Source organism: Equus caballus, chromosome 20 (genome assembly GCF_041296265.1).
Source record: "Equus caballus isolate H_3958 breed thoroughbred chromosome 20, TB-T2T, whole genome shotgun sequence".
In the NCBI taxonomy this organism is placed as follows: Eukaryota; Metazoa; Chordata; class Mammalia; order Perissodactyla; family Equidae; genus Equus; species Equus caballus.
Window position 1 is genome coordinate 8,616,121 of NC_091703.1, and position 16,532 is coordinate 8,632,652.

Sequence of the window (16,532 nt, forward strand, 5' to 3'; positions counted from 1 at the left end):
TTGAAAGAATTGACAAAAAAAAAATGCAACACTATTTTACATTAGCACCCAAAAAAATGAAATACTTAGTATAAGTATAACAAAATATTGCCCCTGCAATGTGGCTTTGAAGCTCCTCACACTAGACGTGAGACTGTCTCTCCACTCCGCCCCTGAATCTGGACTGGCCTTGTGACTTGCTTTGGCCAATGGAATGTGGCAGAAGTGACAATGAGTCAGTCTTAAAGCTGTGCACAAGAGGCTTTGTTTGATTCTGCCCACTCTCTTAGGATGATGCCCAGTCACCCCATGAAGAAGCCCAGGCTAGCCCACTGGAGAGTGAGAAACCATGTGCAGCAGACACAAGGCATCCCAGCTGACCAGATGGTGGCTATAGACACGTGAGCCAGCCCAGGCAAGTCAGCCAAGCCCTTCTAGGCCTAAAGAACCACTCAGCCTCCCTCAGCTGCCTGAGCTAAAAGAATGCTTATTGTTTAGGGCTGGGGTTGTTTGTTATGCACCATTCTTTTTCTTTTTTTAAAATTGACTCTTGAGCTAAAATCTGTTGCCAATCCTTTTTTTCGTTCTTTCTTCTCCCCAAAGCCCCCCAGTACATAGCTATATATTCTAGCTGTAGGTCCTTCTAGTTGTGGCATATGAGACGCCACCTCAGCATGGCCTGACAAGCGGTGCCATGTCTGCGCCCAGGATCTGAACCAGTGAAACCCTGGGCCACCGAAGCAGAGCGCGAGAACTTAACCACTCAACCATGGGGCCCATCCCCTATGCAGCATTCTTGAGGCAAGAGAAAGCTGGTATATCTTATTTTGACAAATTCTCTACTATTTATTGTCAAGAAAAAAAGCCCACTTTTTTTAGCATCTAGCAGCTTGTCATAGGAAATAAAACAAATGTAACGTTACAATATACACATGTAGATTCGACAGAGATAACTATGAAACCAATAAAAGGTTTTCAAGTTTAAAAATATATTAAATTAGGATAAAAAATGGGTGGATAAATGGAATAGAAATAGGAATTCAAGAAGAAAAAAAGAGAGATGAAAAATGTCTGACTGTTAACAAGAACTGTTCACGTAATTTAAAAAGTGATGAGTCTCAAATCATTACAGCATTTAAATTCCATTAGGCCCACATTTGGAAGTCATGTGATAGTTTGACTTTAAGATGTCAACATTTTACAATACGCCAAAATTACATCCTTGGCAACTATTTAAACTTACCATAAAAAATTTGAGATGTTGACTTATACATGTTGGGGAGGGTTGTTTTCCAAATTCCTTTAGAAGGTATGCGAGCGAAAATTCTTGAAAAGTGCTTTTCTAGAGAACCTACTCACGTAGTCCCTATTTAACAGGTGGAATGTCTTGCACGTCTTGTGTACTTCATGTAGTGCTCTGAGTGTGTGTATGAGTATAAGCTCATATACATTCTTATGTATGCACGCATATAGACTTACCTTGATGTCTTTAAATGTATTTCTCTGAGGTCAGTCAGCCAGCCATCACTTTTTGATTTCTGGAAGAGAGATGGAATGACTCCTGGTCTAGGATTCTGAAGAAAAGGCAGAGAATAGGACCCCAGCTGAGAAGAACAAGACTATGGAAAGGGAAGAGGGTTTTCCTCCAGAAGATGCTGGGGTGCATATGGAGAGAGATCTCAGACACTTAGTCCATAATGTCGGGCAACCAGTGTTAGTTTGTATATGTATATTGTGTTGAGCAAGACTGACAAAGTCCCATACTTTTAAGGAATTTATATTCTAGTAGGTGTCCAGAAATCAAAAACTGAGACGTCGAAACAGTTCTGGAAGCCTGCCTAGAGGGACGCCGGATAAAAGTTAGGGAGGCGTTTGTTCTCTGGTTGTTGCTGTTTCGTGGCTCTGAACCTCTGCACGTGCTGTTATCTCTCCTGAGAATGTTCTTCCTTTTTCTTATTACGTTTCATTTTGTTTATTGGAGTAAATAATACATTTACAGGGTTTGAAAATCAAAATGTAAAGAAGGATTGGAAAGGCTTGCTCCCACCCTGACCTGGTCCTCTCCTTTCCCACTCCCCAGCCCCTACTCCCGACTGAGGGGTGCCCATTTTTATAAGTTCCTTGTTTACCTTTCTAGTCTTTCTGCAAATACAAGGAAATATGGATATATATGGTATCTCTCCACCACACACACGCTTTTCATGCACAAAATGTAGCCAGCTACGTATACTCTGCTCCTTGCTTTTTCTTGCATAACAGTATATTCTAGAAAGCTTGTCCTCTCGGTGCATAGACAGCAACCTTGTTCTTTTTCAGGCTGTGTAGTATTCCATTGCAGCACTATCCCTGGATTATCCAGTCCTCCGTACACGGACACGTGGGTTCCAGGCTTCCACTCCTACAGGTGATGCTGCCATGAATAACCATGCGTGTACGTCCTTCCACACAGGTGCAGCCGCCTCAGGGCAATAAATTCCCAGAAGTGCCACCCCACCTTTTCTTCTTGGCAAGCTCTTACTCACCTTCTGACACCCACGGCCCAGAGAGCCAGACATGAGAAGAGGCATGTCAGGGGAGCTACAAGAAGTCTGCTGCCTGCTCTATCCAGCTGGGAACATCTTGAGGGTATGGATCCCTCCATATTCGCCTCTCCATTCCCATGAATAAGTAAGTGAATGAACAGATGGTGTTCTAGCTTAGGTACCTTAAGAAACTCAGGCAGACAATGCCTGGCAGAAGAGCGTCCTCTTTCCCGAGGTGCCAATTGCTGCTTACTGCTGTGAACTCTACGTTAGTATACAATCTAAACATTGATAACCAAACAGTGAAGGGATCCAGAGCACACAGCCAGTCCCAGTGACCCACGCTTCTAGATACAATTCATTCCTCAATCTCATGCCTTAAAGCAGATTGTCTTAAGAAAAAATCTTGAATATGTATGCATAAACTGCACTTTGACTGTCCTTATATTGTTTCTTTTCGTCCTTCTGGGACATTAATGGAAGTCATCAAACGAGCAATAAGGGAAAACACACTTAGTACAACTCCATAGTTGTCTCAGTGTATGGAAAGGTCAAGTACAAGTAAACACAAGTGTGGACCAGTCTGTATGCTGATAATAACCAAGAAGCATCGAATATTCACTATGTGTCAATCACTGTTCTATGTTTTCAAATGTATTCTCTCATTTGATCCTCTCTAAAAACAAACAACAACTGTACAGTTGTTACTATTATTATTCCTAGTTTATGTTTGGCAACTGAGGCAAAGAGAGGTTAAGAATCTTGTCCAAGGGCACACAGCTAGCAATTAGTGGAACTGGAATTTGAAGTGAAGCAATCCAACTGGAAAGTCCATGTCCATCATTCTTTCATTTCAATACTGTTCCTTCTCATGTGTGTGTGTGTGTGTGTGTACTTTCCATGATACATTAGCTATGAATTGGTTCATCTCTTAGTTTCAGAAAACCCAAAATAACTGTGGTTTGTCACAAATGCAAGTTTATCTCTCTCACACACAAATAAAGAATATAGGTAAGCAGGCCAGGGTTGTCATCATGGCCACAATCATCAGGAACTCAAGCTCCTTATCAAAACTGATCTTCTACCTCATGGCCCAAAAAAGCTACTGAGCGCCAGCCACCACATCCACATTTCAGCCTACAGCAACGAGGAAGGGAAAATAAGGGTCTACCTCTTTCTTTGCTACTACTTCCCAGAAGTAGAACGTGAAACTTCTGCTTTTAGTCCATTGGCCACAATTTTAGCCTCTGGCCACACCTGGTCCCAAGGAAGGCTGGGAAAATAGCCCTTGTTGTGGAAAGGCATGCTAAAAATGTTGAGTTTTATTATTAAGGAAGAAGTAAAAAAATAGATATTAAGGAATAACTAGCAGATTTTGAGAAGCATAAATGCATGGAATCCCAGTATGAAAGGGGGTTTTTAAATTATCTAGTAAAAGTGCTTATGTGATGCTTTAGTATTCCTGCTCACCGGTTGTCTCCCTCCCTCTCCCCTCATAAAAAGAAGCCCCAGGCAACCCGTCTGATGTTTGCACAATGTTTCCATCCGTTGAGCTGACATCCAATTGGCCCTATTTCAACGCCTTAGAGCCATTCAGAATAGCTCTCAAACCTAAGCCCTCTCGCCCTCATAACTCAGACATTTGAAGAGAGCTCCCCAGGCTCCTCTTCTCCAAGCACTCAGGTGCTCGCAAACACACCTCTGCAGTCACACTCCCAGCGTGCTCTGGTGCTCTTTAGGGGTCTTGCCAAGGACTGGACGGGAAGTCCTGGGAGTGGCCATACACAATCAGCGGAGGATGACAACTCTCGCATAATAGGCAGCTATTAATACACTTCTAGAATGGCTTCTCAGATTGCTTTAAGGTTTTTGACAAGTGCTTTGCGCTTTTCACTCTGACAGTGTTTACCATCTACTAAAGCTACACAGCCCCAACTCAGTCTTGGCAGCTGACTTTTTTGGCTTTGACATACAGCCTTACATGGCTCCCTATTTTACCTTCTCCTACGGATAGGGCCTCTTGGCTTGAACCTACAAAGATAGTTTTGGATTCTGAGTCTTATCAATCAACATATCATCTATCCCCCTCTCCACCTCCACCTGCAATTTCGGTTAGAACTCTCTCTGGCTTCACCTGCATCACTGAGCAGAACATCGCACAGGGCAGGGCCAAGGCCTAGGCTGCATGATACACCCCGAAATCCTCCCTCCAGGTGACACCGATCCATTAAGCAGTCCTTTCTGTGGCAACAAGGAAAACTGGTTTGGATGTGTGTTGCTGCCATAGCAACATCCAAGCAGGCAGCTAAGAGCCCTAGGGATTTGGCTGTTGGCAGCATCTGCTACCAGAGCTTTCCTTCAACAGTGAGAAGACCTCCCCAGCACTTAGGAGCCAGGACTGGCTGCTGGGAGATAGCATTCATTCACGCATTCATTCGTTCATCATTCATTTGTAAAACATATTGAGGCTTCCTACAAGCCCGAATGCTCTGTCCTGAGAATGAGGGTCAACGAGACCCAATGCCTGCCCTCGAGGAGCTTGTCTGTCTAGTGGAGAGTCATATCACCAACAGGATGACTCTATTAAAACTCAAGTCAGGTCACACCGCGCCTCTGCTCAATAGTCCACAGTGGCTCCCACGCCCCTCAGATCCTGCCCACAGCCCCCCCGGCCCCACACTTCCCCTCTCCATCCTCCCTCTCCCTTCCTCATTCTCTCCCCTCCAGCCACATCGGCCACACCGGCCTCATCTTCAAACACACCAGACAGGTGTGCTCCTGCCTTCCCATCTTTCTTTTCTTTGTCTAGAAGGCTCTTTGCCAAATATCTACATGGCTCCCTCCCTCCCTCCCTCCCTTCAAACCTTTACTCAAAAACCACCTTCTCAGTGAGGCCTTCTCTGGTCACCCTGTCTGAAATGTCAACACTCCCAGTGCGCTTCATATCCTCCTTTCGGCTTATTTTTCTCCCTAGCACCTCCTCCTCTCTAATACTCTCCATCCTGCTTTCTCGTCTCGTTTCACCTCTCTTGCCCCCACTCGCATGTCAGCCTCTGGCAGCAGCAGGGAGCTCAGGATTTTTCTCTTTTTATCCAGAGCTCTCAGATCAGTGACTCATATGTAGGATGAAGGAATGAGTGAATGAATGAATGAAATGCAATTTCAATATAGCATGATCTATGGTGTATAGGAAGAGATCTGGGGGGCTGTGCAGCACAGGGAAGGCTCCCGACCCGGTCCTGGGCAGTCAGAGGCTTCCCTGAGAACTGTGGAGTGATTCAGGACAGGCCGGGCAAGAGCAGGGGAATGTCCCTCCAGGAAGAGGAAACTGGGCAGCGAACCCCCCCACTCCCCGCTGGCCATGGAGACGCAGCGGGGCCTCTGGGAGGCGTGCACTTGGAAGCCACGTGCAGTTGAACGTGGCCCGGTGGCAAAGGGCGGGCTGGAGCTGGGCCGAGAATCCTGCCAACCGTGAGAAGGTGGTTAGAATCCCCCCCACCACCCCTGCCAAGCAGAGGAGCCGGGGAGCCCATGGCAAAGCCCCAGAGTCGGAGCTGACTTCAGAAAGGCTGGAGCCGGAGAGCGGCCCGGAGGGGAGCCAGACTGAAGACGGGACTGCGTGGAAAGATGGCCCAATGATGCCCCTGAAAGAGGACAAGGGGAGAATTAGAGCAGGCCTGGCAGGCATTTTTCCTTAACCATTGTATGGAGGAGCAGCCAGAGGGAGTATGCAAATGAAGGAGCCTAGCCACTTTCCCGCAGAGTTCTACTCACCAGCCGGCCCGGCCAGATTCGGCCCAGCCCGTGGTTGACTGACCCCTGGACTGGGGGTAACGGAGAGGAAAGCATGTGCTGAAAGAAGGGCTCAGAGGTAGGGCCCACAGAACCAGAGGTTGATGGTGCTGGTGGGGGAGAGGCAGGCGGAGGGGACCTCGAGCCGGCGCTGGGGTGCCCACAGCCTGAGCCCAGGCTTACCCAGGAGGTCTCTGGGACCACCCACTGCAGTTTGGAGTACCCCAAGAAAGCCGAGAAAAGCTGTGCAGTGGTTCAGGGAAGAAGAGCCAAACTAGAATGAGGCAGAGACAGGGTCTCCCGAGGACCCTTCTCCGGAGTGGTCCAGGGCCTGCCCTGAAGTAGGGATGCCTCCCCTCCGTGCCTCAGAGTGACTGCAAGGCACCGTCTGGCCTTGTCCTGCTCAGGATGGCCTCCCTTCACCTGCCACCCTGGGCCTCCTTCTCCCCGCTAGGCTACCTTCCCCTCAGCGAGGCCCTGTGCTCTCCCTTCCTCCTGAATCCTCTCCAAGGCGGATGAGCTGGGAGAAGGTGGCCCAGCAAGCCCCACCGAGAATCAGAAAATAGGGTACCTGAGGGGAGGGGAGCTGCCAAAGAACAGGGTGTCCCAGGAGGTGAGAGCAGTGTAAGAGGAAGAAACAGGGTATGGATCTTGGCTCTTCACAGAGATGGAGAGATGCCAAACTCTCTAACAGCTGTGTGTAAGACAACTGAGGTAAAAATAATAATATTAAAAAACAAAATGTCAAGCGGCCAAGCCAATGGGCTCCCTCTCTGACTTCTTCCACCAGCGGTGGGCTCCCTCAGCCCACGAGGCAGCCAACGCTCCCTTGGGCAGGCGGCCGGGCAGCAGGAAGAGGGGCTGCTCCTCATGAGCACATTCTCCAGAAGTGGCTCCTTTTCAACAATTTTAAAGGTCACATGCTGACATGACAGTTGCTAAGACTCTGATGAAAACGCTTGCAGGCAGCATTGTGCAAGCGAGCTCTGGAGACCCTCCCACAACGGGCTCCACAGACACAGGACAGCCTTTCATACGGGCTGCTCCCCACCATGCCAGGCACAGCTGTCACTCCCACAGCCCTCAGGTCAGAGCCTGGACAGGAGACAGACAGCTTCAGGTGTGGGGAGGCACACGGAACGGACAGCGAAGCATGGGACGTGGGTCCGGCGCCAGCCACCAGCAGCTGGAGGACTTCTCGGAGCAGGTACCATGACAGCTATGCAGCGGGCTCCTGACTTCTGACCCACATCAGCCTCAGGGATTGCATGAACAGGGCCAGCCTCAGATGACCTTTCCCTGCTGGCGAGGCGCTGGCCGAGCACAACGAGCTCCCCGCACAAACAGTAAGTCTGCGTGTGGTTAAAATGCAAATGTGCACCACAGACTGTAAAACATATCAACTAAGGGAGTTAAAACAGACTCCCTGTTTGTCTTAAATCCATTTTGTGCTGTACAGGATTCAAAAGGAGTCAGAATACAGATTCCCACTGAAGAGGCCATTTTCCCCTGAGCTCCGCCCTCAGGGTGACAGGTTGAAACCTAGTGCAAACCCCATGGCACCTGACTGTCTGCTCACTCTCCCACCAGGCCCCCACAGCGACGCCCTCCTCCCCCTCCCCTCCCCCTCCCCTCCCCCTCCTCCCCCTCCCCTCCCCCTCCTCCCCCCCCTCCCCCCCCCTTGGGGCGGCTCCTTTATGTGCACACGACCTCCAGGCCTGCCACCCAGAGGCCTCCTCTATCGTCCAGCCTCACGTGTGGAACTCCTGGGAAGGTCGGGAGCAGATGTGGGCAGGAGGGCTTCTTCCGAACATTTAGGAAACGTTAGAACTCACCCCCCTCACAGACTAGGACCCTCCTAGTCCTAATCTCGGCCCATCTCTGACTGCTGTGGGAGTGATTGGTCAAGGCCCTGATACAGTTCCACCAAGAACTCTTTCTGCAGACCTGTCGTGTCACACAACTCCAGGGGCGCCGTGCACGTTTTAGAATGTGGCGTCTTGGAGGTGGCAGGGCCCAGCCTGGGGTTTTTTTGTTTTGCTTGTTCAAACTCTTCATGCTTCCCACTCGTTTTCAGTAACTCACAGGAGCTCAAGTAACGAGAAGAGAATTGCACCAGGATGATGAACTCGGATGGCTGCCACCACCTTCGCCTCCTCCAACCCATGACATACTTCCCATTCATGCAAGGGAAGCTTCCAGAAGGGGCCATGTTCCCGGTGTGGACCATAGCTGTGGGCCTCTGAGAAGCTGCAGCAGCATCAGCTGGATGTTGGGATCTGTGCTGGCACCATGTAGGGGCTGGGACAGCTTCAGAGTCACCAGGCCCAGCTAGAACTCCAGGTTGACCTGGGAGCAAACCAGCTCCTCAGTCACTCTCCCCCAAGTCCCCCTGTGGCCACGCAAGGCTGAGATGCTGCAGACGAGGAGGGCAGGCCCCCCTTGCAGGCTCCTTCTGCAGGCGCCCTCCTGATAAGTTTGCTGAACCGGGTAGGAGAGAAAAGGAGACTGTCTGGAGATGGGAGGGGCCTGATGCCAGGCCTGGACTTCTGCAGGAGCGGATGCTTCACAGTCACTCACGTGCAGGTGCAGTTTGAGCCAAACACACCTTGATAGCCCTGAGGCTTAAAAGCCCAACCTCAGCCCCACACCGGATCCTAAACAATCCTCATCCCCAAAGCCAGACCACCTCTATTTGAGTCAGCTGTGTGACCACATGCACGTCATTTAACCTCTCTGCCTCCATTTCCGGAATGGTAAGACAGGATGATCAACGCCCTAACCTTGACGTTTGCTGTAAGGATGTAGGACAGTGACTGCCCCCGGGAGGACTGGGTCAGCACCAGTCGTGGATATAACGACTCTCCTGGCCCTAAACAAGCAAAGACCTCACAGACCCAAATCCAGCACCTTCCTTCAACACATTTTCACATAAACAGTGGGAGAAAAACTCAAGACTTTTTCCTCTTTCTATTTAGAACCATAAAAGCCCAGTTAGGGTCTCAAACCTAGAATTTAGCTTTCCATAATTTCTCTAACCCGAGGCTTCTATTAGGCCTGGTAAATGGAGGACGTGATCCATGGTCCCCATTCCAGCCTGTCACTGCAAAGTGATCCCCTACATTCTCACACATATCCACACTCACACTCAGTTTCTCATGCCCTCGCACAGTTTCTCACGCTGACACCTCACTCAAACACACACCCGATTGAAGGGGGACGCTGCTGCTGAACTTCTGAGACACGGTGTGTAACGTCTGCTTCCTGAGTGAAGGTCATAGGTCATCTGTTAACCTATGCCGAAAACTACAGTACGGTGTGGTTGAAAGCACTGACGCCACAACAGACCAGGCCACGCACCGCCCGGCAACCCTCTCAGCTTGCCAGCCTCTTGCTTCACTCCAAGGCTCCTACAAACCCTAAAAAATTTCTAATCTGCATCATCCACCCGTTAATATTGACTGAGCAGTCAAATACAAGGTCGCACTGTGTGAGACCCAAAAGACCACGAGGCTGCCCTCGCCTTCAGTGGTAACATAAAACTCAATTAGAGGGCACAGCGTAACGAGGAAGGGCCTTCTGACACCTGCCACGCCATGGGGGACCTTGGGCACATTGTGCCGAGTCTAATAAGGGGTCACGAAAGGACAAATAGTGTTTGACTCCACTTACATGAGGTACCCAGAGGAGTCAAGTGCAGAGACAGAAAGAATGGGGCATGCCAGGGGCTGGGGGAGGCAGAGGGGGAGTGAGTGTTCGAAGGGCACAGAGTTTCAGTTTGGGAAGATGAAAAAGTTCTGGAGATGGATGGTGGTGATGGTTGCATAAAGATGTGAGTGTCTTAGTGCCACTGAACCGTACACTTAAAAATGGATAAAATGGTAAATTTTTTTGTTAAGCATATTTTACAATTTTAAAAAATAAAATAAATTACGGAGAACAAATTATCCCACAAAATTAAGAGGTGAGCAGTGCAGCATGGACCATGAAATCCTCCGAGGTTGCAGAACTCAGGGAAGGCTTCGTGTGGCCGTCCACCGCCTCTTAACAAGCTGTGAAGTGCTGGCTAAAATGGAGAATCGAGGCCCGCAAGGTGTAAAGACTGTCTTAAACTCAACGATGTCTATAGGAATCGAGGGCCAGGTCTCATCTGCCAAGAAAGCTCAACCACCAAGGCATAGCACGGGATGGTTGGCATGACCATAGACTATATATCCTGAGACCCAGTTCTTTTGAGAGTGGAGGGCACTAGTGATAATTATGGCAGACAACGGTGTGTGGTCACCTGGGATGTAGGGGAAAGAGGCCAGGTTTGGGAACCAGGCAGACCTGGGTTCAAGTCCTAGCTTAGGTTCTTACTTGGGCAAATTGCTTTCTGTCTCTGAGCCTCAGTTTCTCCACCTGTAAAATTTCTATCTGATGAGATTATTGTGAGTATCAAAAGTAAGACATGAAAAGCTCGCAGCCCAGGATCTGACAGTCCCTAAGTACTACAAGCCTGTTATCTCTTAGCTGCAATTCTGAACCCTGAAAAGCTCTGAAAACTGCAAGCTTCCTAAACTTGTTTCGTGGCGAAACCTGCGGGGGACCAGTGCAACGCTAGTTAGAATCCTTATTCCACGTAGTGTAATTTATTCTTATGTTTCTTTGCAGAAATATTAATGTATCGATGACAGGGCGCTGCTCCAGTAACAGCCAGGAGGATATCATCTTCCTCAAGGCCAAATTTTCTGTGTTAGGTTGGAAAGATGGGGACTCTCATTATAGTTTCAGCATCCTATACAGATCTAAATCTCTTGTCACCTATAGATACAGTTATGGAAATGTTATATAAAGTGAAAAATGGCACGTTTAGTTAATAAAAAGCCACATGTTAAATACTGTGTATGCTGTGCTCTTATTTGTTTTAAACAGATGTATGCGCACATAGGCTCATCTCTGCATGGACCGTCTTGAGGAGCGTTCCTGAGGGTGGTAACCATGGTTGCCTCTGGAAACAGGGAAACTGGGGTGAGGAGAGAGGAAAATTGATGTTTCATTATGCACCTTTTATGCATGTTGAAATTTTTATTCCACATACGGAATACATTTTTTAAACATTAAATTAAAAAGTTAAAAGACACTTCACACCCATTAGGATGGCTATTATCAAAAAAAAAAAAAAAGAAAGCAACAAGTATTGACAAGGATGTGGAGAAAAGGGAACCCTGTGCACTGCTGATGGGAATGTAAAGTGATACAGCTATGGGAATCCATAGGGCGGTTCCTCAAAAAATTGCAAATGAACTACCCTATGATGATCCAGTAATGATCCAGCAATTCTGCTGCTGGGTGTATGCCCAAAAGAAGTGAAAGCAGGGCCTCAAAAAGGTATCTGTACCTCCATGTCCGTAGCAGTGTTATTCGCAATAGCTAAAAGGTGGAAGCAACCCATTGATGGATGAATGGATAACCAAAATGTGGGATCTACATGCAATGGGCCAGTGTTCAGTCTTAAAAAGGCAGGAAATTGACAGGTGGATGAACCTTGGAGACATTATACTAAGTGAAATAAGCCAGTCACAAAGGACAAATACTGCTTGGTTGCACTTATATGAGGTAACTCGAGTAGTCAAATTCATAAAGACAGAAAGTAGAATGGTGGGTCCCAGGGGCTGGAGGAGCGAGGACTGAGGAGTCAGTGTTTAATGGGGACAGTTTCAGTTTGGGAAGATGACAAAGTTCTGTGGATGGACGGTGGTGACAGGTGACAGGCACAGCAATGTGAATGTACTTAATGCCAGTGAACCGTAAACTTAAAAATTGTAAAGACTAAAGTTTACGTGTATTTTACTACAATTAAAAAGAAAAGTTTCTCAAGTCACATATCCCTTTGGCTCTGCCTGTGCGGCTGGAGCTGAACCTCTCCGTGAGCCCTGCAGGCAGCAGGCAGCGCCAGTCCAGCGGCCTCTGAATAATGCATGAGTCAAAGGGTGGTTGTCAGGGAGGGCCCCCTCCAGGGCTCTGCTGGCCCTGCTGACCACGGAGTGCCCTTTGGGAGGGCTGGTTTGGGTGCTGGTGGAGCAGGTGCTGGGCTGGAGTCTGACCTGGCCCAGGCTGGGGGCATCCTGGTGTAAACACAGGTTGCCAGAGCTGAGGCCTAATTGTGACAAGGTTCAGGCTTCTCCACATGCCCCAAGGAATTGTTGCAAGATGCTCTGGATGAAGCCATGGGTGTCACCCCGAAGCATCCAGTCCTCCCCCAGAAGGGATGAGGGGTCCCTGTTTTCCTTCGAAAGAAGCCAGTACCCGGACCCCGGGATCCTCTTCAAAGTCTAAAGAGGCAAATAGGAGAAATAAGAAGATCCATCTCTTTCCCTCACACCTTGACACCCAAGTTTCTCTCTTTATCTTTTCTTTTCAGCCTTTCATTTATTTTTTTTAAAGGAAGGGGCCTTTCTGGGTAATTAGAGTATTTGGACCATTTCTGTGCATGAACTGGCAATTCCAGCTTTATTTCCCGCTTTCTCCTTACCAGTAAAAGTGGCCCCTTTGAGTCCGGACCCCATAGGCCCCCTGCCCCAGGAGGCTCACTAAGCGACGCTGGGGGAGCCGGATTCCAGTCCCACCTGGACCCACTTCCTATAGGAGGGGCCTGTGGCTTCCCTGGGTCTCAGGTTCCTCATCTGTAAAGCAGACCAGGCGCCCTCAGAGGTTCCGTGCATTTATCAGTTAGGAAGACAGTGGCAGCCAGGGAGTCGAATAGAGGAAATGTAATGTGGGGAGCTGGTCACAGAGACGGTGGAAGAGCTGAAAAGCCAATCCCCCACAGAAGTGAGAGCAGCAAGTTTCCACATTTGGGAAGGAAATGTTATCAGCACCTGAACTCAGCAGTCTGGTGAAGCTGGAACCGTGGAGAGTGGCTGCCCAGCAGGAGCACACTGGCAGGGGGCCGCTGTTAGAGACCCCGGCCAGCTCAGTGGGAGAACAAGGGGAACAGCCTGGCTTCTCCCTTCCTCCAGCCCTCGGATTCACCCTCACTGACTCACTCGGGCTGAACCCAGCCGGAAGCCAGGCAGCAAGACAGCCTGGGAGAAGTCGTTTGCAGAAGACAGAGGGCTGCAGTCCCAAGCAGGGCAGGGGAATCCGGGCGAATGACGAGCAAGTCCGGCCGCGGCCGCTGCCATGGTCCCAGCCTCAGAGGGGATTTTTCCGTTTTTGTTCTGTCCTGGCATTTCTGTTTCAGATGATCCCTATGCAAAGGAATTGAAGTCGGACAGAGTAGAAACATTTCAGTTCGGCTGAAACTTCAGTTAGGCTCCCACTTGTGTTTACGCTCACATATCACTTCTGAACCCCCAAAGTGGATTTGTGTCCTCTGGCTCTCCCCTTGCCCAACTGAGCATCCCCCGACTCACACTTCTGCCCCACATTCTCTCTCAGCAAGCGGCAGGCTGTGCCGGGCAGGTGTGAGATGTGGGCCAGACACAAACAGAGCTAGATTCACCCGGGCTGCTGGGGAGGGGGAGGCAGTGTAACAGGTTCCGCACCATCTGGAGAAGCAGGAGCATTATTTCCTCCACCAGGGCTGGGCTTCCAGGTACAGAGAGCAGAGGTCACTGTGGTCCAACAGGCTGAGCATAGATTAGGAACTCAATTGTTCTTTGTTTAGACTCAGCTGAGGCACCCAACCTTGTGTGACTTTGAGCCAAACTCAATTCTTTGGATCCAACCTGCTTTACGAGACGAGGAAGACGTGACCAGGAACATCAGCGAAGTACTCTGAAACGTAAATGGACAACGACGGCAATACCCAGCATTCATACCGTGCCCGTCCTCTGAGGCGCGTTCTTAACACACAATCTCATCAGTCCTTGAAATCATCCTCGTGAAGTAGGGGAGAGACTTTTATCCCCATCTTACAGAAAGAAACCCATGCACTGAGAATATACCGGGCCCAGCACCGTGGGTCAAGCTGGCACTGGATTGAAGGTCTCGTGAGTGTCAGCCCGACCTGCTTCTACTGAGCCAAGGAGGACACATGAGCTCCTCAGCCCGAGTCCACAGAGCAGCTGAAGAATGTGGGGCTACGCTCTTCACCATTAGGCCTAGAAAGGGGAGAAGGAACGAGTGAGAAGAAGAGAGGGAGTAAAGGAAAAGGAAGGGGAGCAAAAGTAGAGATAAAGGAAGACTTATGATGGGCAAGTTGGATAGGAACATGTCGCTCAGGGAATTGTTCCGCCGCGGTTCTTAATTACAGCATGAGAGAAAACCTGGCTTTGCACAGGATGTCTTCCATCTTCGCCCTCGGTCCTGGAAATCCACCAGGGTTACTATTCAGAAGAGTAAAGAGCCACTCTGCTTCGTTTCTAATCTGGGGTCCTCCCATTATCAGCTGGCCTTTTCGGCTCCCCCCGCCCCACCCCTTAGGGCCCAGTTTACGACACTTAAACTCTTGTTCCCTTTTCTGTAAGGTCCTATTGTGTAAGGCGGGAGAACAGATACTCATGTGGGTGTGCTGAAGCTCAGACATGTTTATCTGCACCTGAACAGTGGAATGCTTTCACGTGGCGGGAGAGTGGTATCCGCCACCATTCTTTGGGATTGCGAGGGTCCTCTTCCCACCCACAGCAGCATATCTGGGCTCTTGCCGAAGACAAGCCCTTACAGAAGTTGGGCAGATGTAATTTACCAAGCATGTCAAGGGTTGGGAAAGATGTGGCTAAAGGGTCTAGCTTGTGCAAGGCCTTACGTGCCCGCCCCCCTCTGACAGGCACGCTCCCGGCCACGCTACAGCACCGTATTCTAGCTGAGCCTTTTGCTGAAATGAGAAATAGCATCTCCTCTAGTTTAGACAGCCCAACACACACCAGAAACACAAAGTCCACTTTTGCTAATTTTCAACCCAAGGGGCTTTCCAGAAAGTGGAGCTTTATAACAGAACAGCTTCCTGGACCGCAGGCAAGCCTGTAGCAATGAATCCAGGCTATAATTCTGATTGCACCCTGCAAACCAGTAAAACTTACTGTGTACTTAATATGCCCACCTCACTGTTTGCCATCATGGAAATCTACTCAAGCTGCTCAGTGCTGCGATTACAGCCCTCTGTTCATGGTGTGTAGGGAAAATGACGTTTATTCTTTGGTTAATGTTGTCTCTCTCGGCCCCCAGAGTCAGTAAACAAACAAGTTGTCCTTGGAGTGAATGCCTCCATGTCGGCGTCTCCCCATTTCTGCGCCGCAGCCCAACAACGAAGCCCGTAGCCCTCTATCAGACTGTGTGCAGAATGAGCATTCTCGGCCCCCGCGTCCTGCTGTAGCATTTGGAGGACGCCAAGTTATTGATGGGAACAGGTGCTCATAATTCGGCATAACCCACCCGAGCCTTATTTCACTTTCTCTGGAAACCTCTTGATTTAGGAGTGAAAACTCCTGGCTCCTCTCAGGCTGGCCTGTAAACATCTCGGTCTGGATTTGCCGAGGTGGGTTGCTAAATTTAATTGCCAGTTTCCATGCCATGTGATGGTGTGTGACAGGCCAGCTCACCCTGTGAGCTAGCCAAAGGGTTTTAAATAAACGCTTTCTGACGGAAAGGATGATAAAGATTCCTGTTATTCACCAGTGAGCCTGCAGAGTGAGCTGGTCCGGGTTTTACTACTGAGCTGCGAGCTGCGGCGGCGTTAATCTCATGAGCTCCCTCACCACTTCCCACTGGCCACTGAGAGGCTTAAGGGGCCTGTGGCAAGCGCTCCAGCCAGATCAGCAGGCCTTTGCCAGCCCAGGCTGTCCCAGGTCTCTGTGACCTTGGAACACAAATAGCTCTGTGGGCCAGCCTCAGCTTCTCTATCTGGAAAGAGGAACTGTTAACAGAAACTCAGGAGTAGCAGCGAGTGCATGGAGCTCTCAGGAAGCCTGCTATAGGTATACAAATAGAGTACTGTTATTGAGAGCATCCGCAGAACCCCGTACGAGATGCCCTTCAAAGAAGGCAGCATTATTCTTACTCATTAGCCCTTAATGCACTAGTAGAAATGAATCGATGCTGGAAATATTTGTATTCTTCCTGATTATTTCTTTATGACGCCCTCCCATCATTGAATACTCACTCAGTCTTCCTTCTAAAGTTACATAGTGTGGTCTGAGAAACAGCAGCATGGGCCACACCTGGCAGCTTGTGAGAAACGCAGACCCTCAGGCCCCACTCCATTCCTGCTGAATCGGAATGCGCTGCTTAACAAGCTCCTGGGTGATGCATATGAAT

At 49.3% G+C, this 16,532-nt stretch overlaps 1 long non-coding RNA gene across 1 annotated transcript; it reads left to right on the plus strand.

The window, feature by feature from the left end:
* Positions 1–7,083: 7,083 nt before the first annotated feature.
* Positions 7,084–11,171, plus strand: LOC138919342 (uncharacterized). The gene is made up of 2 exons (XR_011429470.1): positions 7,084–7,639; positions 8,371–11,171. It is a non-coding gene; the product is annotated as an uncharacterized lncRNA (long non-coding RNA).
* The last annotated feature ends 5,361 nt before the right edge of the window (positions 11,172–16,532 follow it).